A 27,991-nucleotide genomic window follows, 5' to 3' on the forward strand; every position below is an offset into this window, starting at 1 on the left:
TGGTTTTAACCCAGATTACTTGGCTGGGGGAGAATTTTTTATTTATTCAGCCGTTCATCATTTGAAGCAGCTACACTTTTTGCTGTAAGTGAGATGGGTATGCCCAGACGTGGGTCCCTTGCTCACTGTGCCACTGGATTCAAGCTAGTCTGGCTGATAAGGGGTGACAAACACTAAAACCGGCTCCACAATGTTCGTTTCTGGTAGAGTGAGGACCAGGCTTGGCAGGTCGGCTGGACTATTCACATGAAGAATAGTCCAGACTGATTTGCACATGGCTGTGTCCAAACAGTTAAAAAAAAATATATATATAGATATATATATCTTTTTATTCAATTTTTAAGTTTCAAAAATACATGAACATATCGGCTTACCAGCAATTATAAAAATCGATCTTTGGTGCTGTATTTACAAAAGCAATTATGGTCTGTTGGTAAACAATCCAAAGCACAACAACCTTGACAATAATTGTTGGTTCCAATTGCATGTACGATGTTCCGTGCTTGTGGCACAAAGTGTGGGAGTTTGTTCATTGTCCTTAAAATGATATCTCAATGTCTTATATTTAAATATAACAAGTAACTGTTTCACATACAATTTAACAATAACAATAACGTGAACACTCTGTGGTTTTGATGAGGAATATCAATCAATCAATTTTGTGCATTTTTGTGGTTCACCCTGACAAGGATTATAGCTGTTTCTTTAGTATGACTTCCACCCCTCTGAAACAATAACCCAATTTCTTACACCAAGTATGTCTCTGCATCCCCTGTTTGCTTCTGCTTGTCAACTGCTGCTATGTTGTCAGGTCTCAAATATTAGGCAAACTCAATCCTCCCTACAAAGAAGCCTGAAACCAGCATAAAGCCTTCCAGAAAAAGGCCAAAATGAGCCCTACCTTCCAAGATCATCAAAAGGAAGAACAATGTGTTCCCATACGTGAAAGACACATTTATGTCATTTGTGTAACGCATTTTAAAACCATACTCACTATTCTTAGCAGGCTGCCAAATACTCCTTGAATGCAGAGCAAAATACATGGATGCCAAATCCTGAATCTCCTGCAACAGAAGTTTGATTCCTAGATGTATTTTAAAATCAAAATATTGTACATTTTTTCATTGAATAACAATTTATCCTAATTGTTGGACTTGCACATTAATTCATGCACATACTTTTAAATGCTCCTCAGATGCTGCGCCACATTACAAGATGGCCAGCACCCAACCATTGCCTAGAATCGTATTCTTTTTCATGATTGGTTAAAATAAGACATCCTTCATACTGTTTATCTGACCACTGGTCAAATAATACATAATTTCTGTGATTAACCTCTGGCCAGCTAATCAGCATATTTTCAGATATTTAGGGTCTTATTTCAATAGCAGCAGGACGAGCGTCCGCCCGCCATAGTTGCTGGATGGTAACTGCCCAACTAGTATTTGTCAGTTCCACCCAACATATTTCGATGCGATTGCACTGTAGGAGGTTGGAAACATGTCCTGTTCTATTGCGGCTTGTGCTGCAGCCTGGGAAAGGGCCACAATAAAAAAGTGCATGTTTGAAAACATTTATGCACTGTGTGCCATGCACCATGAGGGACCACCATGAACAGGCTGTCAGAAAGGGATATCTTAATCCCTAAGGCGGTGCCTGTGCAGGCACTATCCAATGAAGGGATTTGGAATGCAAACGCTGTCCATAAAGGCTCCTTGAGCCTGTCGGAGGTGGTTGTCTTTTCCTCCGCCTAACTCGCTCTGACCGTCGTAATCATAATCCGGCGGTCGGACTGATGGCATACATTTCGGCATAGATGTTGGTGGGACCAATATCGTGGTGAGGCCCTTAGTCTGCAGCTGGCTAAATAGCAGAGATAAGGTACTGTTTTGCCAGCCTCTCGGTAGTTAGCAGAGATTATGTGCTATTTGACTGGAGGCCATATAAATAGCCACTTCCTTTGGGAAATGCATATTGTCTAACAACTGATGTTCATTTCTGTTTTTCATATCTGGATGCTGACTTGGAAACACCTTTGTATTCTCCCTCCTTACTCCTTTTGCTAGTCATGATGGCCAGTCCAGGTCCATGGGGGAATTTTAGCTCTATGAGCAAGCAGGGAATTAACCATTAAATACTATGTTAAGAATCTGTAAAGTCAGGCGCACACCGACAGCTAAGCTATGTGTCTACATGTATCTTGTTTCTGTCTAGAATAAAGGAACATTTTGCTAATGTGTGGCTTGGAATAATGCGACATATGGCCAAAATAAGTGGAAAACTGTCGGAACACTTTTCATTTTAAAGACACTTAATCTCAGTACTGAAACAGTTTCTTTTTCTGTATCTACAAATGAAACAAGTTTGTTCTTCATTGCTGCAGTTTTATTTTTATATTTCTTTTTGAAATTCTGGCTTTGCTGTTCTATAAAAGAAAGCGCATTTATGGCGCTAAAGGAAAAGGGAATTAGCCAATAATGGAAAACGAAGATAAAGAATGACTAGAGAGGGAGGTATTCATGACTAAAAGAAAAATATCAAAAGAATGCTAAGAGACGCTGCACAAGAGTTGCAGGACTAGTTAAGGTTTAGCAAGAAGAAACTGAGTGATTTCCAAGAAAAGAAAAATAGAGGTTCTACTAGTAAACAGAAACAAGGAAAGAAAGAAAAAAATGGCCCACAAGGAGAGAAAGCACAAGGAACAGATATAACTGAAAAGAGATGCAGCTTGGTTGGTGTGGCTACTGGTTATTTTTATTTTCTTTGTTCTGACGTGTACTTGTACTTACCTTTATTCTTTTCTAGAGTCTTGCTGGTGGGTGACGAATCGGGCCTTCCAAAAGCCATTATGTCTGTCTGGAGCAACAAAGATGTCATGTACTCTACAGGAAATTTCCAGGTACAGAAATGTTTGGAAACATGTTTGATGTACCTTGTACATGATGTTTTGCATGTTGGTTTTCACCAAAAATGTTTCATGCATGTGTACCTCCTGCAAGATCTAGATAAAGGAATACTTTACCTGGTAATTTTGCGAAGGGTCAGGAGAGATTTAGACAATTTAGTTGAATTGCTTTGCCCATGTTTGGCCTTTGATACAGATGTGGTAGTTAATTCTGCTACATGTTAAGAATGGCACTTCACCATTACACTCTTGTATTTCTGTATTTCTATATTGTCAATGGTCGAAACTGAAATTGAGAGTGATACCCAAAATGGTGCGAGGTGCAATAAACAAATAGCACAATCATTCTTACCGTGAGCGGTCTAGTGGTTTGCTTTTAACACTACGGTGGGGGGTGGGCCTAGAGTCCTTTTAAATACACTCTGGACATAATGAATAGAACTCTTTGGCCAATTGAAGACTCCAGTCGAAAGAAATCAACATATTTTGTCTGTCAACATTTCCACTTTGAAAATAGAAAAATAAAATATTGCGAATGTTGAAAAGAGTACCTGGCTGTCCTGCCCCTTTCGTCATCGAGCCGCCTATCGCATGAGGTATTTTATATATATATACCGCCACAGTGTGAAAATGAGCATGTCATGCATGTCACTACACTGCGTGGCAGGCACCACACAGTGCCTGCCACCTGGTACCATGGGGCCCCCCGCGCACCCACACTCCCCCCAACACATTGGGGGCCCGCGATCGGCCCCCGGAACATGTCTCCACATGCCTTTCCATGGTGGTTCCACCGCAGCAGGAAGGCTGGCGGTGCTTGGCCCTGATCTGCAACAATTGTAGCAGTCCGGCTCCGCCCACCAGTCAAGCAGGTGGACTGCAACCAGCAGAAAAGTGGCGGGCGGAAAATCACACCGCAGCGGTCACGACCGCGATGCTAATCGGACCAGCGGTTTTCCCGGGTTTCGATGGCCGGCGGATGGCCGCCGCCGTTCCAGAAGTTGCACCGCCAGAGCGGCGGCGGCCATCCGCCTGCCATCCTAATAGACCCTTTTGTCAGGTGTGTATGACTTTTCTAATGCAAACCCAGCGCAAAGTCTTCAGGTGGGGATGGATCACTGACACAACATCGACTCCTATAACATGGAGATACAAAATTATCAAGTCACTAATATCGTATACAAAAATATCGACACCCAATACACAAACTAAAATAACACAAACATCGATAAAAATATATAGTTGAAAAATATTTCAATGAAAAAATATCGATACAAAAAAGAGAACACAAAAATATTGATAAAATTAAAATAACATTTATCACAACAAAAACATCGATATGCATAATATCAACAACACAAACATCGATATTATAAACTATAATAATACAAATAACATTTAAACATAAAAATAAACTATTTTCAATAATATAAACAAATACCATATGTCAAACATTAAAACAAACACTTAAAAAAATTAAAACATATATAAAACTAAGACACAAATACATGTAAAAATCATTAACAAATGACCTTTTCTTAACAGACATTACAACATAAAGAAAATCACAACTGTCAAAAAAACATACATATATTACATATATTCAAAACATATAACATTTATTAAAGTATACATTTAAATTATATTTCTAAACAAAATAAAAACAAACATTAAATAAACATAATAAAAACAAAAAACAAAATTATACCTGCCAAAACATTCTAAAAAAGCTATCTCAACCAATGAATTTAAACTACACCAACACAAACCAATAGAAAACTCTAACTAATTAAATAAACACTATAAAAGCAATCAATTATTTAACACAAAATTTACTGTGAAATGGACAAACACTGAAGAAGCATGAAACTTTGCAAGACAACAAAAAATGATCAAGACAAACAAATAATCCGAGAAACTCTCATTAAACGTAAGAACAACACTTTTTAAATAAAGAAATAAAGAAATATAATTAGCTTAAAAGAAAAAATATATAAACAAATTTACTAAAACTATAATATGTTTTCCTTCATATTTCACAGACTAAACTTCAATAAAACTCCACCTAGAAAATTCAAAACAACGGTTTATTTCCAAAACAACCTCAAAATCGATATCAACGAAAAATATAAAACAAGGGGGCATATCAACAAGGGCTTTATCTCTGCTTTTTTGGCTTTAAAAGCTAAAAAAGCAGAGATAAAACTAGCACCCTATCAACAACAGGGTGCTAACACGCAAATTTGCATGTTAGCACCCTTTTACTCTACGCTTCCCCTTGCATCTCTAATGCGATGCAAAGGGGGCGTTCCAGAGTACAATAATAGGAGAAATGTCGCTAAGCGACATTTCTCCTATTATCAAGAATGTCGCTAACCCTGTTAGAGACAAAAAAAGCAGCGCTAACCACGGTTAACGCTGCTTTTTTACGTCTGGTATTTTTCTGACTTAGCCATGATATCCTATGGAAGTTGGATATCATGGCTAAGTTTGCCTGTCCCTATCAACAAGGTAACGTGAGATTATCGCTGGGTTCCCAGCGATAATCTCACGTTAGCCTGTTAGCGTGAGGATTTTTATCGCTATTGAGATAAGCGTTGCTAATAGCACGCTATCTCAGCGATAAAAATTCACGCTAGCCGGCGATAATTATCCTAGCGTTAAGTGCGCTTAGAGATAATTATCGCCGGTTGTTGTTGATATGCCCCAAAGTAAGTATATATCTTAACAAATAGAGTCAACTGATGAAAACTAAAAAATGTATTAAAAAAGCAAAATACTACTAAAAAAATACTTTTATTTTAATAGCTTCTACAGACTTCAACAAAACATCATCAATGAAATAAACTACATCAACTAAAAATAGTAAGTATTTTTTAAACAACTATATAAAAATAAAGACTAAATAAACTATATGTAACACTTCAACATCGAAAAGTATCCAGCAAGAAAAGCAAAACAACACATAGGTACGTGTATTTTGAAATGTAATATTTATATAAACATGTTTACTCTTCAATACTTAATAATTAATAAATACATACATATACATATATATATATATATATATATATATATATATATATATATATATAAATTAGCATTTAAAAAACCTTAGAAATTCACTGAAAAAGCATAGTTTTCAGGGACGTTATAGTTACTTGGACATTTACCTCATAAAACCAGAGAAATTCGCCTGTTATAGTTAGTTGAGCTAACTATAACTCACGCGCCCGCAATGCACTGGTGATGACGTCACATATTACATCACTCATGACACAGTCAGTGACATCACTCATGACATCACTGATGACATCTCAAATGACATCACTGATGATATCATCCAGTGAATTTGTGTTTCTGTAAAGTTTAAATATTTTTCATATATATCTATGCCAAGGTCTATTGAAGAATGAGTGGATGTAGAAGTGCCTGAATGGATTATTTAATCGATGCATGACTGACTGTATAAGTCACTGATTGAACGTATGTTACTGCATGCATTGGTTAATGACTAAACTGTGTGAATGTCTATATTAGTCTCTCAGTTGGTGTGTAAGCAGGTGCATGGGTTGGTGAGTAGCTACATCAGTGTTTATATGGGTTATTGATTGATAGTATGAGTATCTGAATGGGTGTCTGAGTGTCTATGTGGGTGGGTGGGGGTATCCGACTCTGTGCATACATGTCTAAATGGCTGATTTACTGGTTGTATAGATTCAAAAGTGCATCTCGGAAGGGCTGTATGGGTAGCTGACTGTGTGTACAGGTGTGTTGATTAGTGAACTGAAGTCTCGGTTGTATATATGTGAGTAACTATATCTGTTTTTAGACAGTATAGGTGAGTGTTGGGGTGTATAATTGACTATACGTGAGACACAGTGATTGCAAGAGTGTCTACATACATGAATGAGTACTTGTATTAGTGATTGTATAAGAGAGTAAGTATGTGTTAGTATCTATTTAAATAAGGGAGGTGGTGTGTGTATAAATAAGTCAGGTGGTGTGTACATATCTGCATAGGTGAGTACATCGGTGTGTGATTGATTTTTGGCATGACTGAGTAGATGTGTGAGTAACTCTATGGATCAGAAGCACTGTGTTAATGCATGTATAGGTGTATGAGTGGATATTATACTGATGTAATGATGAGTGACAGCATGTATGAGTGTATGTCCAGCTCACAATATATAGAAAGGAATCAGTGGATGGGTATCTAGTATCTGGCATTGGTGTGTCTATGGTTTCAAAAATGGTAGTCTGTATTTTAGAGTACGTGTATCAAAGGTTATAGTAGAGTGAGAGGAGGTGTGTCTGAATATGACGTGGATGATGTCATCAGTGATCTCATCAGTGATGTCATTTGAGATGTCTTCAGTGATGTCATATGTGATGTCATCACCAGTGCATTGCGGCGTGTGAGATTTAGTTAGCTCAACTAACTATAACGGGCAAATTTCTCTGGTTCTATATGAGTCAAATGTCCAAGTAACTGTAACGTCCCTGAAACCTATGGTTTTTTCAGTGAATTTCGAAGATTTTTTACATGCTAATTTCTAAATATAACGTCCCCAAAACCTATGTTTTTTTCAGTAAATGTCTAAGGTTTTTTAAATGCTAATTTCTAACTATAACGTGCCTGAAACCTATGTTTTTTTCAGTGAATTTCAATGTTTTTTTAATGCTAACTTCTAATTATAATGTTCATTTAACCTATAGTTTTTTCCGACACTCAAGAAGGACACAACACCCACTGCAACAACCCTCAGGACCTCCTCCCTGTACAACCCCTCTCCCTACTATCACCAAGGCAGTGCAGAACAGGAAAGCGAACCCTCCAAAAACGGCATGGTCCCTTAGCCATAAAATAGCTCAATGTTGGGAAATGTGGCAATCGGTTTTTCAGTAAATTTGAATTTTGTTTTAAATACTAATTTCTAACTTTAATCTTCCTGAGACCTATTATTTTTGTGAATTTCAAAGGTTATTTAAATACTAATTTCTAATTGTAATGTTCATAAAACCTATGTTTTTCTAAGTAATTTTGAAAAAATATGTGATATTTTGTAACTTTAATATCCTAAAAATTGTTTTTGTATTTGTTTTATTTATTATTTAATGTGTGGTAAATATTTAAATTACCTGTACTATTTTTATGCGGTAAAATACAATATGAATAACTCAGTAAAAATAAGAGGCAGAATCCGTGGTATTCGAGGGTATAATAGGGTATTTATTCCTTACAAAGGAATGATGGTTCGAACCAGGCAATCGAGTTCCGTCACCACGAAGGTTCAGGAAGGGATCAGCAATAGATTATTGACAAGTATCAGTATATATAAGAAAGGCATTACATTAAGATAGATGCAGGAGGCGTAACAGCTTGATAATACAGATAAGAATATACATACGTAATAAAAAGTCGTAATAATAGGCGTGCATAGAGGCGTATACTAAAAACGTCATTATGATGGTGACACAAATGGGTGGATCCATAAGAGAATCCTGCAAAGTCAGCGAAAAAACATGACATTTAGCCCTACATGTGGAGACAGAAGTCTGGGGTGTCAGGACAACCTAGTCCTAAATCATATCTAATATCTTGTGTTTAAAGAACTATATTATCTAGAAGGAAAGGTCTTCTCGTACAGATCCTATTCTATACTGACTGCTAGTGCGTGTACAAGCGTCTAAGTGTCTACATGAGATGCGAGGGGGGCATGGGCCTACCATGGTAACGAGAGTCATGAATTACTTGCACGGAGACAGTAAGGCCGGGCCCTTTGCTCTGCAGCTAGAGGGATGTTTACCTAAGCTATTTAGACAGGAATGCATTTCTTGAGGAGCGGAACAGATAACTTGAAGGCTGAATACAGTTTTGGCAGGCAACAGGCCGGGCAACAGGCCGGGCTAGGCACCGTTAGCCGCGCAGGAAGTAAGACAAAGTTCATGGATACATATGCAGGTCCAGGCTGGAGCATTCAGAGGCAGAAGCAGCAAAAGCTCGATGGCAGAATTCAGGGCCTACCTTGCCAGAGCTGGGAAACGTGAAAAGTATACCATATAAAGACGGTGGCAAGGCATACTTAGGAACGGAATATCTAGCCCATTCATGGCAGATATGAAAGAGTACATATTAACGTTGGACACAATTGTATTTGCGTCTTCATAGCTTGAAGTGGAGGGAACATACATGTACTTGTAGCATGTACATGTAACGCCCTGAACGCCTCAGGATCGTTTAACAGACACGATAATGAGGACGCAACCACTTGTGAAGGGTTAGTTATTTTAATGAAGGCAAAAATAATACAAAGATAAACAAAAGTTATAGTCACTGGAATCCTCCAGGCTAAGTACGTTACCAGCCCACCGCACGGATGGTCCTAACCGTCCTCTGCATATACGCCGATCCCGGCGTATGCCAACAGAGGGCAGAAATGAAATGGCCGACAATGCCAATCGGTAGGCTGTGAGGGGCACGAAGAGTGTTGGGGAGAATCGAGGAGTCAGGGAAACACCCAGCCGTGGTCTCTACCTGAAGGGAGCAGCCGCTCAACCTCTTCCTCAGACTGCACCGGGACGCGGAGTCACCTCCTGGTGATGCGTCACCGATACCCCAATCAAATAGCAAGAAGACTGAACCGAGAGCAGCCGCTCGATCGATCCTGTGGACTTCCGAGTCTGTAACGCGGCAAACACCTCCTGGTGTGCGTTACAGCTGGCAGTCCCTGTATCTCTGGTCTGGCTGGGAGTTACGACTCCAACCAGCAAAAGCGCCACTGCGCTTTGACTCAGCCGAGTCAAGAAGCGAAGCTCAATGGTGGACCGGTAGAGCTTCCGGGTCCTTCACAGGTGACGATGGGGCAAGACACGGCCCAGGGAGTAACGACTCGACCTACCTCCGTTCTTGCCTTACTGGAGCACCACTCCGGAACACTGCTCTTCACGAAGCAGGTACGTCGGTGTAAACACAATATCCGACAGCGTTGTACCTCCCGGTTCCTCCCTTTATAGGGCGTGTTTTCCTTGAGTTATGTAACAGCTCTCCTGTTTACATAAGGGCGTGCTTTCCTTGAGTTATGTAACAGCTCTCCTGTTTACATAAGGGCGTGTTTTCCTTGAGTTATGTAACAGCTCTCCTGTTTACATAAGGGCGTGTTTTCCTGGAGTTATGTAACAGCTCTCCTGTTTCCATAAGGGCGTGTTTTCCTGGAGTTATGTAACAGCTCTCCTGTTTACATAACCTCTCAACCGCTAAGCATCCTGGGAGATGTAGTCCGTTTTCGCTGGTTACCGTTTTCTTCCCCTCGCATGACAGGAATTCTTGACAGTACATGGAGCCGTTGGGGTCTAGATAGGGGACACAACTGACCATAAAAATTCATATTTCCTCATTCCCTCCTTGTCCCCTACGGACCCTCATGAAATATCGATCCTCAGGAATCCATCAATCTGTTCATGTAACATCATTTGCTCTTCTTTCTTCTTCCGGGATCTTGAATGAAAACTTGAACGTGGAATACACGATGTGGCACACAGGCCGCAAATCGCTGGTCCACATTGTAGACATAGGCAACAACTGAATACTATGAGAAGGCCAATACCTAGGAAGGATAGGACTTTCCATCCCCAGGCTGACAACACGCTCCAGAACCAACCGGACCATGTCCAGGTGCCTGCATTCTGATGTATCTGGTTTGCAATCTTGTGAAGACGAGTTATGGCTTTATATACGGATGGCGCGTTTTCTGGGATGAAAACACAGCAACTTGATCCGATGACCCTACAAGCTCCGCCCCTATCTGCTAGGATGACGTCAAGGACAAGACGATTTTGAAGAACAACAATCCGTATCGCAGACTGCTCCTCTGTTAAGTTGCCTAGGGCAGAGGTAGTTTCATTCACTACTGCTTCAAGGGTTCTGGTTAATCTTCGTATCAGTTTACTATTTGAGACAACACCTATGTAAGGAAAGAGACCTTTATTGAAGTCTGTATATTGTTCCCATGCTTTTTCGGTGTAGTCAACAATCGGGATATCTCTCTGAGGTCTATGGTGTACTAGATTGGTATTTCTATGATAATCAGGAGGGGCTAGGAAAACAGGTGGCAAAAGGAATGCAATGTAACAGGTACCATCCCAGTCTGGAGGTAGACGTATATATGCGGTATGACCACATATGAAGTAGGAATGACGGGAAGCTCTAAATGTAGACTTGCCTTTATCACTGAATTCGATCACAGTAGTACATTTACTATGACCCAGGTGTACTGAACCATTCTTTCTTACACAGAATTCACCTTTGACTGGTAATACTGACATAGCAGGCAAGACTAGTGTAGCTTCAGATTCAATATTTAGAATCATGAGGTTAAGTGTAAAATTACCTAATCCGTATACTTCATTTTCCAGATCAGTTCCTGTTCTTTTGGGAAGTCCCTCCTTGTTAGGATAACAGGCTTTAAGCAAAACTAAGTTCAGGTTTCCCCATACCCAGTTGCTCTGGTAAACTACAGTGTTTGAGTCTAAGGAGTTAATCAAACTAAACCATGCTCCACAGGAACCATTGTGTGTGAACGGATATGGAAAGAGAGGCAGAACTCCTTTGTATTTCTGATAGGGAGGGAGTCGGCCACATATCCAACAATTTGTAGCATTGCTGGTCTGATGGGAATGATGTAACATACTAATGAATGTGTTGTTGCGCAGCGCAAATCTATAGGATAACTCATGTGGAGGTAGTTCACTAAAAGAATGTTCGGCAGTAACATTGTAAGCACGCTTGAAAATAGGATAGTACATATGTAACAGCACACTTGCAGCAAGAATAATAAGACTTAGAAAAAACATAATCAACAATGTCACTATACAGTGACTATGAAGTGATTTACAGTATGCATGTTTCTTGAGCTGCTTCTGTCTATTTTTCCCTCTCATTCGGTCTAGAGGATACATGTCAAAGACTTAATTCAACTGATTCACCTTGGAGAGGACTTAAACAATCGAATTGTCTGACTTGCTAGACCTTAGTTTCAGTTTATAATTTTCTTTTTCTGTCTTTTCAACCAGGGGGAGTTTTGAGTCAGTCTGTGAGGGAATGCAGGGCTGAACGTTTAAATCCGATGGTAGTCCATGAAATTTCTTGATATGACTCGAGTGTAACCACCCTTTGCGGCCCTCTATCTTCACGGCTGTCCTCGTGGTCAGTAAAACGAGTTTCGGTTGTTGCCAGCGAGGCTCCAATGGACTCCTCCTGTCGAAATTTCTTACAAGTACCAGGTCACCTGGAACCACTTCATGAGGCTTCACCTCAGTGTTATCGGGAAAAGCTGCAGCTACCTGTGAACGGCAAGATTGTAGTGCAGACATCAAGGAAGCAAGGTAATCTGTCAGCATATTACAATCAACATCAGTTATTTTACGAGGTATAGGCGTCCCCCACATATTTGGTGGCCTACCGAAGACCACCTCGTACGGGGATAGCCCTGTGCGAGAATGTGCTACCATTCTCATGAAAAATAGTGCAACCGGTAAGGCTACTATCCAGTCGACACCTTTCTCTCTACAGATTTTGGAGAGTCGTATTTTCAGGGTCTGATTATGGCGTTCCACGAGACCTGCTGCCTCGGGATGTCGGACACAGTGGAATTTCCATTGATAGCCTAACAAGAGTGAAATGTGTTTCATTAGCTCGGATGAGAACGGCTGGCCATTATCTGAGTACACGATACGAGGCAAACCATACCGTGGGAAGAATTCACGAACTAATTGTTTGGCAGTAGTCGGGGCAGTGTAATCTGAAACGGGATACGCCTCTGTCCAACGGGAAAGAGCGCATACAACTACGAGGACATATTTGAATCCTCGGCATCGTTCCATCTGGATATAATCCATCTGGAGGACTTCAAAAGGGTGATCGGGAGGTTGAAATCCACCCTGCTCTACAGGTACACCTTTACCTGGGTTGAACTGACAACAAATCATACAAGTTCGGACTTTCTGTTTGGCTGCGGCTCGTAAGTTCTTGTTGAACCAAATGTGTTGAATACTGTCTAACATAGCTTTTTCTCCTAGATGTGCTGGACTATGTATTGTGTTAATGATAACTTGGACCATTGAGTCGGGGAGAAACCATATAGATTTTCCCTTCGTCATCCATCCCTGATCGGTTTGGATCCCTCCTAATTCAGTCCATTTCTTTATTTCCTCTGGTGTAGCATGTGTCTGTATGTCAATTACATCAAGAGCGGGATCCTTAACTGTCATGCAGTGTGTCGGCGTCGGAACTATTGTCTTTGTCGTGTCAGTTATATGAGTCTGATTCTGAGCAGTCTGTTTAGCTGTTCTGTCAGCTAGGCCGTTACCCTGAGAAATAATGTCGGTCACTTTCGTATGGGCTTTGCACTTCATGATAGATATTGAAGTAGGTAGATGTATTGCATCTAATAGGGCTTGAATGAGGGAACCGTGTTGAATGTTGGCACCGTGAGAAGTCAAATAACCTCTCTCTCGCCAAAGGACTCCGAAGTCGTGTACGACTCCGAAAGCATAACGTGAATCTGTGTATATGTTAACTTTCTTATTTTTGGCTTGAATACAGGCTTGTGTCAGAGCCGTAAGCTCTGCTGCTTGAGCTGATAATGTGTTGATACAATTTGTTTCAATGACTTCGGTGTCTGTCGTGACTGCATAGGCGGCCACTAACTTTCCTGTACTCGTTCTCATACATGAACCATCTACATAAAGTGTCAGGTCTGGATCTGGTAATGGGACATCTGTCAAGTCTTGTCTGGGTTTCGTCGTAATAGTAATGACTTCAATACAATCATGTGCCAGTGGGTCTGTTCCACTTAAAGGCAAAAGTGTGGCAGGATTTAATGTACTACAACGTCTGATTTCTATGTGTGGCTGGAACAATGTGAGTTCGTAACCTGTCAGTCGTGCTATAGTCAAGTGTTGTGTTTGTGTCCGGTTCAAGAGAACCTCTACTGCGTGTGGTACTTGTACTGTCAATTGATGTCCTAATACTATGGAATCGCTTTGTCTAATCGCTAGAGCTGTCGCTGCAACTGATTTCAGACACGCAGGAAGAGCCTGAGCTACGGGATCTAACGTGCTAGAAAAGTAAGCACATGGCTTGTGTGATCCTGCTTGTTCCTGAGTGAGTACTGACAAGGCAGTACCTTCACGTTCTGTAACAAAGAGTGTAAAAGGCTTACTGTAACATGGTGTCGCTAAGACAGGTGCTTGGCATAACGCTTTCTTTAAGTCTTCAAAAGCTTGTGTATGTTCTGGAGTCCAAGGGAGGACAGTCGATGTCGCTGCCTCCTGTGTTGTCAACTGAATGAGTGGTTTTGCTAAAAATGCATATTGGGGGATCCACTGCCTGCAGTACGAAGTGAGGCCTATGAAGGCCCGTACCTCCTTTTGTGTCTTGGGTGGTGGCATGTTTACAATTAACTGGATGCGATCAGGTGTGAGCTGTCTCCCCCATTTGGACAGCAAGTGCCCTAGGTACACAACTTGCTGGGCACAAAATTGCAGCTTTGAAGGGGACACCTTGTGCCCCTTGTCGGCTAAGAAATGTAAAACCGTCAGTGATGCTTTTACACATTCGGGTTCGCTTCGGGCGGTGATCAGCAGATCATCGACATACTGAAGCAGTGCAGTGTTAACAGGCATTTGGATACTGTCAAGTTGTCTTTTCAGTGCTTGGCTGTAGATGCTAGGACTTTCTGTAAATCCTTGAGGTGCGCGTGCGAATTTAAAACTTCGTCCATTTAAACTGAATCCGAACAAATATTGGCTTTCCGGATCGATTGGGACGCTGAAGAAGGCGTTCTTGAGGTCAATTACAGTAAAGAACGTTGCCTCTGAATCAATAGCTGTCAGCAATGACGAGATATCTGGGACCACGGGATATTGTGGTACAATGCATTTATTCAATTCTCGCAGATCGATAACTAATCGATATACTGGGGGTGCTTTTGGGTCGGTTCTTTTAAGAATCGGAATAATTGGAGAATTACATACATTGGAGTCGGTTTCTACAACCACTCCTTGTGAGATGAGCTCGTCAATGATTTGCAGTAAAGCCACTACAGCATCTGGAGGTAATTTGTATTGTCGCATTCGTGGTAATACCACTCCTGCTTTGAGTGTGACTCGATATGGTGTAATGTGCATACAACCTACATCAGTGGGGCCTTGTGCCCATAAGTGTGCAGGTAGATTCTGTAACCGGTGATCCATGTCTCTAGACACGTAGTGACCTTTAAAGTCACGCAAAAATAGTCGTACTCCGTCCGGAGAACAACATATTATAGCTCCTAGAGCTTTCAATGTTTTTATGCCTAACAAGTTTTCTGGGCATGATTTCGTAAGCAATAGATCTGTAGTCCGTGTCAATGGACCAACTGTAAATGCAAGTGGTTGCGATACTTCGTTAATAGTAGGCTTTCCTGAAAAACCAAGGGAAATATTTTGTGAGCCTGAGAGGGGTGCCCCTGGGACTTCGTCGTGACTTATAGTTGTTCTGCTTGCCCCTGTATGAAGTAGAAATTTTCTGTCTTTCCCTAATACTTGACTCTGCACATAGGGACCCTCTTGATCTACAGGGACCTCAATAAGGGGTGAGCCAACTTCCCTCTCTAGGCTATTTCATGTGTATCGCTGATACTCTGGATAGTCATTTTGTGCATACTGGTACATCTGTTGTGTCGTGTTCTGTGTGGCACCAATAGGCTGTGGCTGTTGTTGTGGCACGGTCTGTTGTGCAGCTTGCATAGGCTGTACATTCTGAGGTACTTGTTGTTGGATCTGATCCTGTCTAGGCGGACGCGGTCTCTCCTTAGTTTTACCCGTAGAGATATTATGTTTCAGAACTGCACAATCGTTTATATAATGACCTGGCTGTTTACAATAGTTGCATGTCCCTTTAACGGGAACCGCTGAATTACTGGACTGTGTCGCACCCTTTTTATGACCGTCAGCTGGAACTGACTGAGCGACAAGCATTTTCATTTTCGTGTCTTTCATACGTCTTTGTTCGTGTTCTTGCTCTTCTCTAATTCTATTCTGGTGATACTGTAACATTTGTAACATTTGTGAAGGGGTGTTAGCTTGCCAAGTGCTCTCGACTTTCAATACTCTGTTTTTAACCTGCGGCAGCGAATTCTCGACTAGTTTTGTTACAAAAAGATGTGGATATGACTCACTATTTGCTTTCAGGCCGCTATTAATACCAAAACATTTTTCAAATCGGGAATAAAAATCACTGGTGTCTTCCTCGGGTTTCTGTTTACAGGCTGAGATTGCTCCCCAATCTTCCTTTTTCGTAGTTAATAAACGTGGCAATACTTGTACTAATAGACCTGGCAATGCTTTTGTTTTGTCCCCAAGCCCTACGCCTGCAGTTCGGTTATTTTCTTCATTTTCTAATGCGGTCCAATCAATCTTTTGGTCTCCCACCTCCCATTCTTTTTCCTTGAGTTTCTCATAAATACCGGCAGGCAATAATACTTTCAATATTTTCATAATGTCAGGATAGGTATAATCACCCATGAGTAACATGTCCTTTAGTTCACGGTGGAAACCTGCTGGATCTTTGTCATGGCTGGGCACTAATATTTTCATTTCCAATAGTTCTATTTTGGTTATAGGCGTGTACACAAACACGCGTCTAAACGTATTGTCATCATTCCTGACTGGGTGTACTTCGCGTAAGGGATTCTGTCTGTCTATGTAATACGGGTTTCTCTCCATGGAAGGAGCTGGATCATGTTCTGGGCCCAAAAAGGCACTATATCTATGTCGGTATTCTAGAATTACTTTAATTAGATCGGTACCTAGACCTCTCCATTTATTCGTGAGTAGTTCTATCAATATATCAAGTAGGGGACCAGGATCGGAGTGTTGGCCTTTATATATTATAAGGAGATGTTGTATCATGTATATACTAGCCAAACGTTGTTCGTCTGGGGCGAGATTCAGAAACGTGTGTGCTAGCGCATCATCACTATATTTTTCAGGGCTGTCAGCCCATTGTACTGCTGACCTGGCTAATTCTTGTTCATCCATAGAATCGAGCACATGGTACCCCCTTCGTTCTCGAAGTAACTTATCGGTAGCCTGGAATAAGTGTTCAGGGGTCCTTGGATTTGTAATAACTGTTTGAAAAATTCTGTTACATTCTGGACGTATCGGACGTATTGTTTTATTAAAGGGTCTTCCTTTTCCTACATAAGCTATCGCTTGTCTAGCTGGTAATTCAAATTGTCCTGTGTTCATTTCTGACTGTTCCTCCTCCTCTTCCTCTGATTCAGTTTTATCTGCTTCTACTCTGTTTTCATGTATTCGTTCTACTTCTTTTCTGATCCTTCGGCACATTGCTTCTATACACTTCTGTTTATCATGTCTCCCGTCTGTTATATTCTGACCCCATCTGGTAAGTGCTTGCATTTCCTCCGAATCTACCTCTGGCCTATCTCTATTTCTGATCATACAGTTTATAAAAAAACGTAACAGTAATTTTTGTATGTCTACTTTCTGGTATTCCATGGCTTCGGCAATACTTTCAGGACCTTGCCCTGATTGGATAAAGCGGTATATTTTGTCTAGATGTTCAACCATTCCTGGTAACGTCATTAAATAGTTTGCAGCTCGTCGCAAACGTACTGAAGACAGCAACATTCTGTCGTGTTTTCCTGGTACTGGATCATATCTACAATCGGAAAGAGGCTCGTTTAATATATTGTCTGATATTCTTTGGGGTGTACGTCGATATGCTAAATCTCTATAAGTTAATCTAGTTGTTGGCGGTGGCGTGGAAAAACCTCCTGTCACACCCCCTGAGGTGCCAAGTCCAAAAGGATTTGTTGGGTGCAGGGTAGAGAGTGTCGGTGCAGGAAGGACTGTAGAAACAGATGGAATTGTTAGAACTTGAGTAGGAGTTTGTTGTTGCGGAGGTGAGTGCAACTGGTTCTGGGGTTGAGTGTCGTTAACGGGTGGTGTGCGTGGCTGCACACCATTAGCATATTCGGGGGCTGCATCGTCTAAATAGGAAGAAAGGAAAATGTCTTTTGCGGTCTTGGGATGTACTTTAATCGGGAGTAACGGAGGTGGCAGATCTTCTGGTACCTCCAAAGTGGCCTTAGGCAAACCCTCGGCCAGAAGAGGATACATACCATTCATAAGAGTGTTTCGTTGTCTGTCTACTTGTTCTGTTTTTATTCGTGTACCTTCGTCAATTAATATGTTTTCTCGGGCCTTTTCTGAATCTTCCCTACTTTTCTCTTCCTTTCTGAGCGCTTTCTCTGTGCGCCTATGCGATTCTTTACGCCATAGTTCAATGGCATCTTTCTGTGACTGTCTGGCTTTCTTTTTCCATAACGCTTCTTCTATTCTCATGATGCAATCTGCATCCCATGTTCCAGCAGCGGGCCATCTCTGACTCTCTGCCAAATCCTTGGTGTAGTCCACCCATAGATCAAGATATAATACGGCATCTAGGCCATGTTTATGGTACATAAAGTACCCTGGAGTGTCCCTAGGTGGGATAGGAACAGCTTCCTCGAGTATCCCTTTTCTAGTTTTTATCTGTCTTAATTTTGAAAATAACGGCATCTTGAATCTTGTTACTTAATTCTTACTTTTACTCGGACCTGAACACAATTTATACAATAAACACAATAATGAAGATCGAACAATCACCCATACCACGACATTTAAAACATATCAAAACATTTTAGAACGAACAATAATAATTAGAATAAAACTAGTTAACTGCATAATACTAAATATACTGTATGTACTGCTAAACAGTACAGATACACTGCTAAAACAGTGCAGACCAGGTCTGTGTACCCAGACCCGTCTTGACCGGCAAAAACTAATGCGCACGTCTAGATGCGTCCCCAGCAACGGTACTCACCGGGAAGCACGGAACGGAAGGCCTCGGAAGTCTGGACTGGACTAGACCAAACTGGACTGGACTCGACTCGTGACTTAGATACTTCGGAACTTCGGAATCTGGTGGGCCTCTGTATACCTCGGATCTTGCTCTCTCAGCTAGGCTCTGGTCGGGATTCTCCGCACTCCTCACCGCCTCGTCTGGGTGTTGATCGCAGCCTCAGTCGCCCCCCTTGGCCTGAGGGAGATACAGGAAATCCTGCGGGTACGCGTAATTGTCCGTCCGGCTGTGGCAGGAGACCGGGTCTGCAACGCACCTCCGGCGTGTGGGGTGTGAGAGGTGTCCCTATTCGGGCGCCAATTATGTGGTAAATATTTAAATTACCTGTACTATTTTTATGCGGTAAAATACAATATGAATAACTCAGTAAAAATAAGAGGCAGAATCCGTGGTATTCGAGGGTATAATAGGGTATTTATTCCTTACAAAGGAATGATGGTTCGAACCAGGCAATCGAGTTCCGTCACCACGAAGGTTCAGGAAGGGATCAGCAATAGATTATTGACAAGTATCAGTATATATAAGAAAGGCATTACATTAAGATAGATGCAGGAGGCGTAACAGCTTGATAATACAGATAAGAATATACATACGTAATAAAAAGTCGTAATAATAGGCGTGCATAGAGGCGTATACTAAAAACGTCATTATGATGGTGACACAAATGGGTGGATCCATAAGAGAATCCTGCAAAGTCAGCGAAAATACATGGCAGAGATGCGCGCGCAGCCGCATGACGTGAGATTGACGTGTAACTAAAGGGTGAAGGGAACTTGACATTTAGCCCTACATGTGGAGACAGAAGTCTGGGGTGTCAGGACAACCTAGTCCTAAATCATATCTAATATCTTGTCTTAAAGAACTATATTATCTAGAAGAAAAGGTCTTCTCGTACAGATCCTATTCTATACTGACTGCTAGTGCGTGTACAAGCGTCTAAGTGTCTACATGAGATGCGAGGGGGGCATGGGCCTACCATGGTAACGAGAGTCATGAATTACTTGCACGGAGACAGTAAGGCCGGGCCCTTTGCTCTGCAGCTAGAGGGATGTTTACCTAAGCTATTTAGACAGGAATGCATTTCTTGAGGAGCGGAACAGATAACTTGAAGGCTGAATACAGTTTTGGCAGGCAACAGGCCGGGCAACAGGCCGGGCTAGGCACCGTTAGCCGCGCAGGAAGTAAGACAAAGTTCATGGATACATATGCAGGTCCAGGCTGGAGCATTCAGAGGCAGAAGCAGGAAAAGCTCGATGGCAGAATTCAGGGCCTACCTTGCCAGAGCTGGGAAACGTGAAAAGTATACCATATAAAGACGGTGGCAAGGCATACTTAGGAACGGAATATCTAGCCCATTCATGGCAGATATGAAAGAGTACATATTAACGTTGGACACAATTGTATTTGCGTCTTCATAGCTTGAAGTGGAGGGAACATACATGTACTTGTAGCATGTACATGGAGCCGTTGGGGTCTAGATAGGGGACACAACTGACCATAAAAATTCATATTTCCTCAAATGTCTTCTTGTTTTTAAGTATTAAACAACTACATACAGTATGAAAGGGAGCCCAGCCCAGAGCCACATCTGAAGACCAACACATGTCATAGACCTACTGATCAAGCAGCTCCGACACCCAAGAACGCCACAACACCCACCACCACCCCCAGGATCCCCCCCACCACCGAGGCAGCACAGAACAAGACAGCGAACTTTCCGAAAATGGCTTGGCCCCTCAGCCACACAATAGCTGAATATTGGGACAGATGTGAACAAACTATATGTGAAGGAAGCAATTCACCCATGAATAACAGTACACTCAATGCAAAGTGTAGCAGTGATGTGCTGGACACATCTCAGTATGCAGAACACACACCTCTCCATGTGCACAAATACTACTGGTGCTTGTAGTGTTGTGGACAGTGGACCCATCCATGTTACGTCAAACACTAGGGACGATCTCAATCATGTAGCTGTATCATCCCCCCTGCTAGCATAAGCGTAACCGGAGTGGGCTGGTCCGACGCACGCCACTTCAGCGAAGGAGTGTGAATAAATAGGCAGGAGCTCTGGGCGTGAACTTGAGAACTGTGAAGACCAATAACTGTGCCAGAGCGGCGGGCCTCACCCTGCCATGAAGCTGCTGCCATGACCGCGGGTCTCCTTGACACAGGCCCCCTGCGAACCCAGCGGCAAAGCACTGCAGACTTATGTCTGTACAGACTACTGCCTTCGATCTACACTGCGGACAGCAGGCATCACAATTCAGATGGAGTAGTGATTGCAGATGACGCAGTCCAGTACGCAAGATACGTTGCCCCCAGTGCGGCCATCTCGGACCACGCATCATGGCAGGGTGCGCACACGCTGAGCGCCAAAGATACCACTAACTCAGTGCACCACAAGTCATCGACACATGGCCTTACTGAGGCAGAATTCAATAGACAAAAGACATTGCTCCGAGTGCGGCCCCCCGGACCACGCATCATCGCAGGGTACGTAAACGCTGAGCGCCAAAGGTGCTACTAACTCAGTGCACCATAAGGCATCGCCACGTGGCCTTATTGAGGCAGAATTCAATAGACAAAAGACATTGATCCGAGTGCGGCCCTCCCGGACCACGCATCATTGCAAGTTACATACACGCTGAGCGCCAAAGGTACTACTAACTCAGTTCACCATAAGTCATCGCAAGGAAGAGTGAACAGTTTTATGTCAGCAGTGAGGCATACTATAACTCGAAAATCACCCAAAAATACTTATAATATAGAAAAGAACAGAAATATCAAAGTACATTAATGATTACAATCCAGTAATTTTGAAGATGTGGAATGCAAATATGGACATACAATATGTTACAGCTAACTCAATTACTGTTCCTCGCATACTATCCAAATGGATGTCCATACCTGGAAAACATATGTCTATATGAAATACTGCAACATTATAGTTTAAGAAAACAATTTACAGAAAAAATAGGGAAATATGCTGTAATTGGATCTGATGGATGTTTCTTAAAGAATGCCAAAGGAAATGTGATTAATCACAGGAAATTAAGTTATGATACTCCAGATAAGAGAGAGGTTTTCTATTTAGCTCTTCTCCAACTCTTCAAACCTTGGAGGACTGAAATGGAACTACTTGGAGATTTTGACTTCTATGAAGATTCTTTCAAAGAATGTTAGGACATTGCTACTAGTGAGTCCCGCCCAGACCACGCATCATTGCAGGGTGCGCACACGCTGAGTGCTTCAGGTGCCACTAACTCACTGAACCACAAGTCATCACCAAGTGGACTTATTCAGGCAGAATTCAACGCAAGCCACAACACATGGTGCCACTAACACTGTTCAACACAAACCAGCGACACATGGTGCCACTAACCCTGTTCAACACAAGCCGAACGATCCCACATGTGGAACTGTGTCCTGAGTCCTTAATGGCAGTGACCCCAAATCCATGGCAGGGACCACAGCACCAGACTCCCTCTGATTAGTTAGGCATATTTCCATATGCAAGGCCGGCGACACGTGGTGCCACTAACCCTATACAACACAAGGCGTGACACATGGTGCCACTAACCCTGCTCGACACAAGCCGATCCCACATGTGTAACTGTGTCCTGAGTCCTGAATGGCAGTGACCCCAAGTCCGTGGCAGCGACCACAGCAGCATACACCCTTTGATTAGTTAGGCATATTTTTATATGCAAGGCCGGCGACACATGTTGCCACTAACCCTGTTCAACATAAGCCGATCCCACATGTGTAACTGTGTCCTGAGTCCTGAATGTCAGTGACCCCAAGTCCGTGGCAGCGACCACAGAAGCATACTCCCTTTGATCAGTGAGGCATATTTTCATATGCAAGGCTGGCGACACGTGGTGCCACTAACCCTGCTCGACACAAGCCGATCCCACATGTGTAACTGTGTCCTGAGTCCTGAATGGCAGTGACCCCAAGTCCGTGGCAGCGACCACAGCAGCATACTCCCTTGGATCAGTTAGGCATATTTCCATATGCAAGGCTGGCGACACGTGGTGCCACTAACCCTGTTCAACACAAGCCGATCCCATATGTGTAACTGTGTCCTGAGTCCTGAATGGCAGTCACCCCATCTCCGTGGTAGTGACCACAGAAGCCTTATTAAGGCAGAATTCATTAGACAAAAGACATTGCTCCCAGTGCAGCCAGCCCGGACCACGCATCATCGCAGGGTGTGCACACGCTGAGTGCTTCAGGTGCCACTAACTCACTGCACCACAAATCATCCCAACGTGGACTTATTGAGGCAGAATTCAACGCAAGCCACGACACGTGGTGCCACTAACCCTGTACAACACAAGGTGCGACATGTGGTGCCACTAACCCTGTTCAACACAAGCCAAACGATCCCACATGTGAAACTGTGTCCTGAGTCCTGAATGGCAGTGACCCCAAGTCCGTGGCAGCGACCACAGCAGCATACTCCCTTTGATCAGTTAGGCATATTTCCATATGCAAGGTTGGCAACACTAACCCTGTTCAACACAAGCCGATCCCACATGTGGAACTGTGTCTTGAATCCTGAATGGCAGTGACCCTAACTTAGTGGCAGCGACCACAGCACCAGACTCCCTTCGATCAGTGATGCATATTTGCGTATGGAAGGCCGGTGACACGTGGTGCCACTGAATTACACAGGCCGGTGGGGCCACCAACCTATGCATATGACTGTGGGCCCTTGCTCACCACTACCTCTAGCCTACACTGCAGTCAGCAGGGCTCACAATTCAGATACAGTCGCAATTGCAGATGACGCATTAGTCAAGAGGCATAGCTCCCACTGCGGTCCGTCTGCACCAAGCAGCATCACAGGCTCATACACTTCGACAGTGTATTCTATACATATTTCATCTTTCCATGATATACCTACACTGCGGTCACTGAACGGCAGTGACCCCAACTTCGTGGCAGCGACCACAGCACCAGACTCCCTTTGATCAGTCAGGCATATTTCCATATGCAAGGCCAGCGACACGTGGTGCCACTAACCCTGTACAACACAAGGCGCGACACGTGGTGCCACTAACCCTATTCAATACAAGTTGATCCCACATGTGGAACTGTGTCCTGAGTCTTGAATGACAGTAACCCCACCTTCGTGGCAGTGACCACAGCACCAGACTCCCTTCAGTTTTATTTGTAATTGTTTTGTTTAAATAAAATGTTTTATATGTAAATCTATACATGAATAAGATTCTTGTTTGTTCAACCGCACAGGGACAATTCTGGGCCCAAGAAGGTTGTTGGGGGTATGTTGGTAATGTGGGAAGAGGGTACGTTACCTGCTGATGTGGGGAGAGGCAGTGTGAAAGGGGTATCTCTCACAGAAAGAACTCCGGTATGTTTTCAGAAATGCCTCGGACAAATGCCAGCTGACGGGCTGAATCACAAAATGGCTTTTCAATGCTTATGTAGTGTGACTTATGAACAGTTCGCACCTAGGCTCGCAGAGGGACAACTGCAGCCCATCCGGTCGACTCACAGATGCAGTACTACGAGCCGTCCGCTCCCAAAGGAACAGCAGCGTAGTAGCTCGCAGAGGTACAGGCACAGCAGCGTACTAGCTCACAAAGTTAGAGAGCTGCGAGCCGACGGACTGGCTTCTAACGCTATAGCAGCAAAGTGGTAATGTTGGGAAGAGGGAGCGTGAAAGGGTTATCTCGCACAGACAGAGCTCCGGTATATTAAATTGCCCTCTGGACCTTTCTTTTATATTTTCACTTAATGCAAGAAAGAGCGCTTTCTAGACCATGACCTTTCTCCCTATCAAATTTGGCGTAATTCCGTTCAGCAGTTTGACCTGTAGCCTTGTCTAAAGTTTCCTATGGAAAATCCATTGAGAAAACACGTTTTCACACCCCCAAATAGCTACCTGTCGCAGGCGAATTTGCTGTTTTTGTGCAGATCAGTGGTCTAGTTGTCAACATGTCACGGCCACTCCCTGAGAGCAGGTTTGCACACACACCACACCCATCCGGCACATGCGTCACAAGCCATGTGACCACGCAAATATAATGCATCGACAACATCACATCCTTTATTGCCGGTGGTGACTGGATGGCGGACGCTGCACGGGTCTCAATTATAAAGAGTCCATGAAAAGTTGCACAGATGGTTAGTCGCACTCTGAGCTGTATGGCCATCAGGGGCCTACTACCACGTGGCGCGGACATGACTTGCACAGGGTTAGTGCCACCCGAAGCTGATGTGATCGTCAGGGGCCTACCACCACATGGCGCGGACTTGAGTTGCACAGGGTTAGTCGCACCCTAAGTTGTATGGCTGTCAGCGGCCTACCACCACGTGGCGCTGACTTGCGTTGCACAGGGCTAGCGGCACCAAAAGCTGATGTGGTCTCCGCAATTGATGACTCAGGTCTCAGCGACATGTGTGAGATCTGCTAGGCCATGGAGCTTTGACGGGCACGTGGAGTGCCCACTGTTAGACACTCCAGTGGCAGCAGGTAATTAATTGGTCATGGATGTGCAGGGGCGGCAGTATCTCTCTCTCTCTCTCTCTCTCTCACTTCCCTCTCTTTACTCTCTCTCTCACTCTCTTCCTTCCTTTCCTTCTCTTTCTCTATCTCCCTTCTCCCTTTCTCACTCCCTTTCTTTCCTTCCCTTTCTTTTTCCCTCTGGCTGTTTTTTTCCTTCTATGTGTCTCACTCCTTTAATATGCGCATTATACACGGCCTTATTTTGTGCTTTATTTTCCAGGCTGTGTTATCGACATTCATGGTCCCGACAGGAGTCTTCCACCTTGTTGTTTTGTATTCATTTTGTTAAATTTAGTTTATCCTTTATATATACGTTTACAAAAAAATTAAGTTTGAAAAAAAATAATTCAATAAAGTTTTTGGTTGTGACTTAACTGCTGTGTGACTCTTTCTCGTTCATATTACTATTATTTGGTGGTGTCCACCATGGTGTTAAATTTTGGGGCAGTTATCACAGGAATACTGGTGATGTCTGCAGTTTGCACCAGCTTCTGAATAGTGTGTTAGATTTATTTCAACTGTAGTTGCATTAAAGTGCTGATAATGAGATGCAGAGTAGGCGTCTCCGTGCAAAAACACACGAGGTGCACCATTGCGATTTATTTTAAATACTAAAATCCTATATTGAATTGCACTGTGGTAGTGGGTGCATTTACAGTGTACACACAAAATCAATGAAGAAATCTCATTGTATTTATATTGATTGGGAATAGTGGGTCAGGTGCTGGATCTTGACAGGATACATTGCCCAGTACATTTATTTTTCTGTACACGAAAAAAACCACATCACAACTTTCACAACGAAAGGCAAAAACTGTGATGCGAAACAAATTCCGGCGATAAGCCGCGTTAACACCAGAGATTTTACACCTGCTTTCTGCTGGTGTTGAGCAGGATGACTACCTGCAGCATGAAAGGGAACACAGCCAAGAGCCACACCTGAACACCCACAGGTGCCATAGAGTCAATGAGCATGACACACAGATACCCATGAGGGACAGAAGACTCATCGCAACAACCCCAGGACCGCCAACGCCCCCCGAACCCGCATCTGAGCAAGTATGTCCGTGTGGTCATTGTGTTAGCATGATAGGCACGGGCCCTGCAACATCACAGTGTGCTGTCTTCAGCAGACGTTACCATGTAACCTCAGCGTAGGCAGTGAGCCTGGAGATGTAGCTATGCATGCATCCTCCTGCATGCACAAGCGACAAAGGGAACGGGGTGTCTCACACATGTCCGTGTGCAAGAAGTGCAGTAAGTGTGTCTCTGTGTTCTGGTGTGGCTGCCACAAGGGCTGCAGCAGTCGATGTTGTAAAGTGGCATGCACCACCTCCAAACTGCAGTGTCACGGTGTGATTGGATTGCCGCAGGACATGCGCAAATATGCATTACAATGGTGTGCCGTAGGAGTGCACAGGATAAAACAGCGCAGCGCACAAAAGTGTGGGGGCTCGTGGGAGGGAGGAGCAGCTGTTTGGCAACGTAACACACAGTGAACCTGACCATGTGCCCCGTGCTGGCCATCTCATCCATGATCACCAGGGTTGCAGACATCCCACAACACCCACGACCGGCCTTTGTACACATCCTGTATGAATGCAGCTGGAGAAGTTACTGTAAGGATGAAAGGTTCTTTGTCTGAGCCATCTTGCGCTAACACATCTGCTGCTCCGAGAAGGAACTTGCAAATGGCCAGCCCCCCTGACAGATACGATAATATTTGCATACGTCTCCCACACTAACCACTGCCCGAATAGAGAACGAGTGGACATCCCACACTCAAAAGTCCTTTGTCGTAGTTAGCGTGCGTGAAATGGCCTTCACACCTACTCCCACCACAACCCCTGCCCTGCCCCCATTGCACACAGACCCGGCTCATTGCACCAAGCTGTGCCACTTCATCCACAAGACTGGCACACGGCAAGCCAGTGCAGCTGCAAGCAGAGCCACTGACGCATAGCAGGGCATCCCGAACACATGGTCGACTCCATTCACGTCCACCTATACCTTGCACGTATGCTGCATGTCCTGGGTGCACTGCCTTTGCTGCGGATCACTTACCAGCTGAGCTTCCGCATTAAGGACATCACCAGCGTTCAACCTGTATTGCAATGTCGCACGTGCCTATCCGAGTGGTGCATGGACGAGTGCCTCTCCAACGTGTGGGTAGCTGACATGGATTATGACGGGTGTGTGCGCCCCCTGTTGGACCACGACCAGGAGTGTCATGGTGATGCCCGTTTATGGCATGCATGGATGTTTGGCATGCATGTTGGGAACTGGGCCTGGGAGATTGCACGTGTCGTAGTATGCAGTGAGCAAATTGACCCACTTCCCAATTCTGCTTTGGTGCACATTGGGTACAATGGTTGAAGTCAGCACATCTGTAACGGTCAGCTGATGGATTACATCGACGACATGTCAAATATTGTGGCCAACCATAACTCATTAGAGATAGTGGCTTACGCAGCGGCACTCGCATTCATGGACGAGTGACAAGGTACCTGCAACCACGACTTGATGTGCCACATTGCACGTGTCCTGCCGCATCATTGCACTTTGTGCATCT

This window comes from Triturus cristatus, chromosome 4_1 (genome assembly GCF_964204655.1).
Source record: "Triturus cristatus chromosome 4_1, aTriCri1.1, whole genome shotgun sequence".
Classification (NCBI taxonomy): Eukaryota; Metazoa; Chordata; class Amphibia; order Caudata; family Salamandridae; genus Triturus; species Triturus cristatus.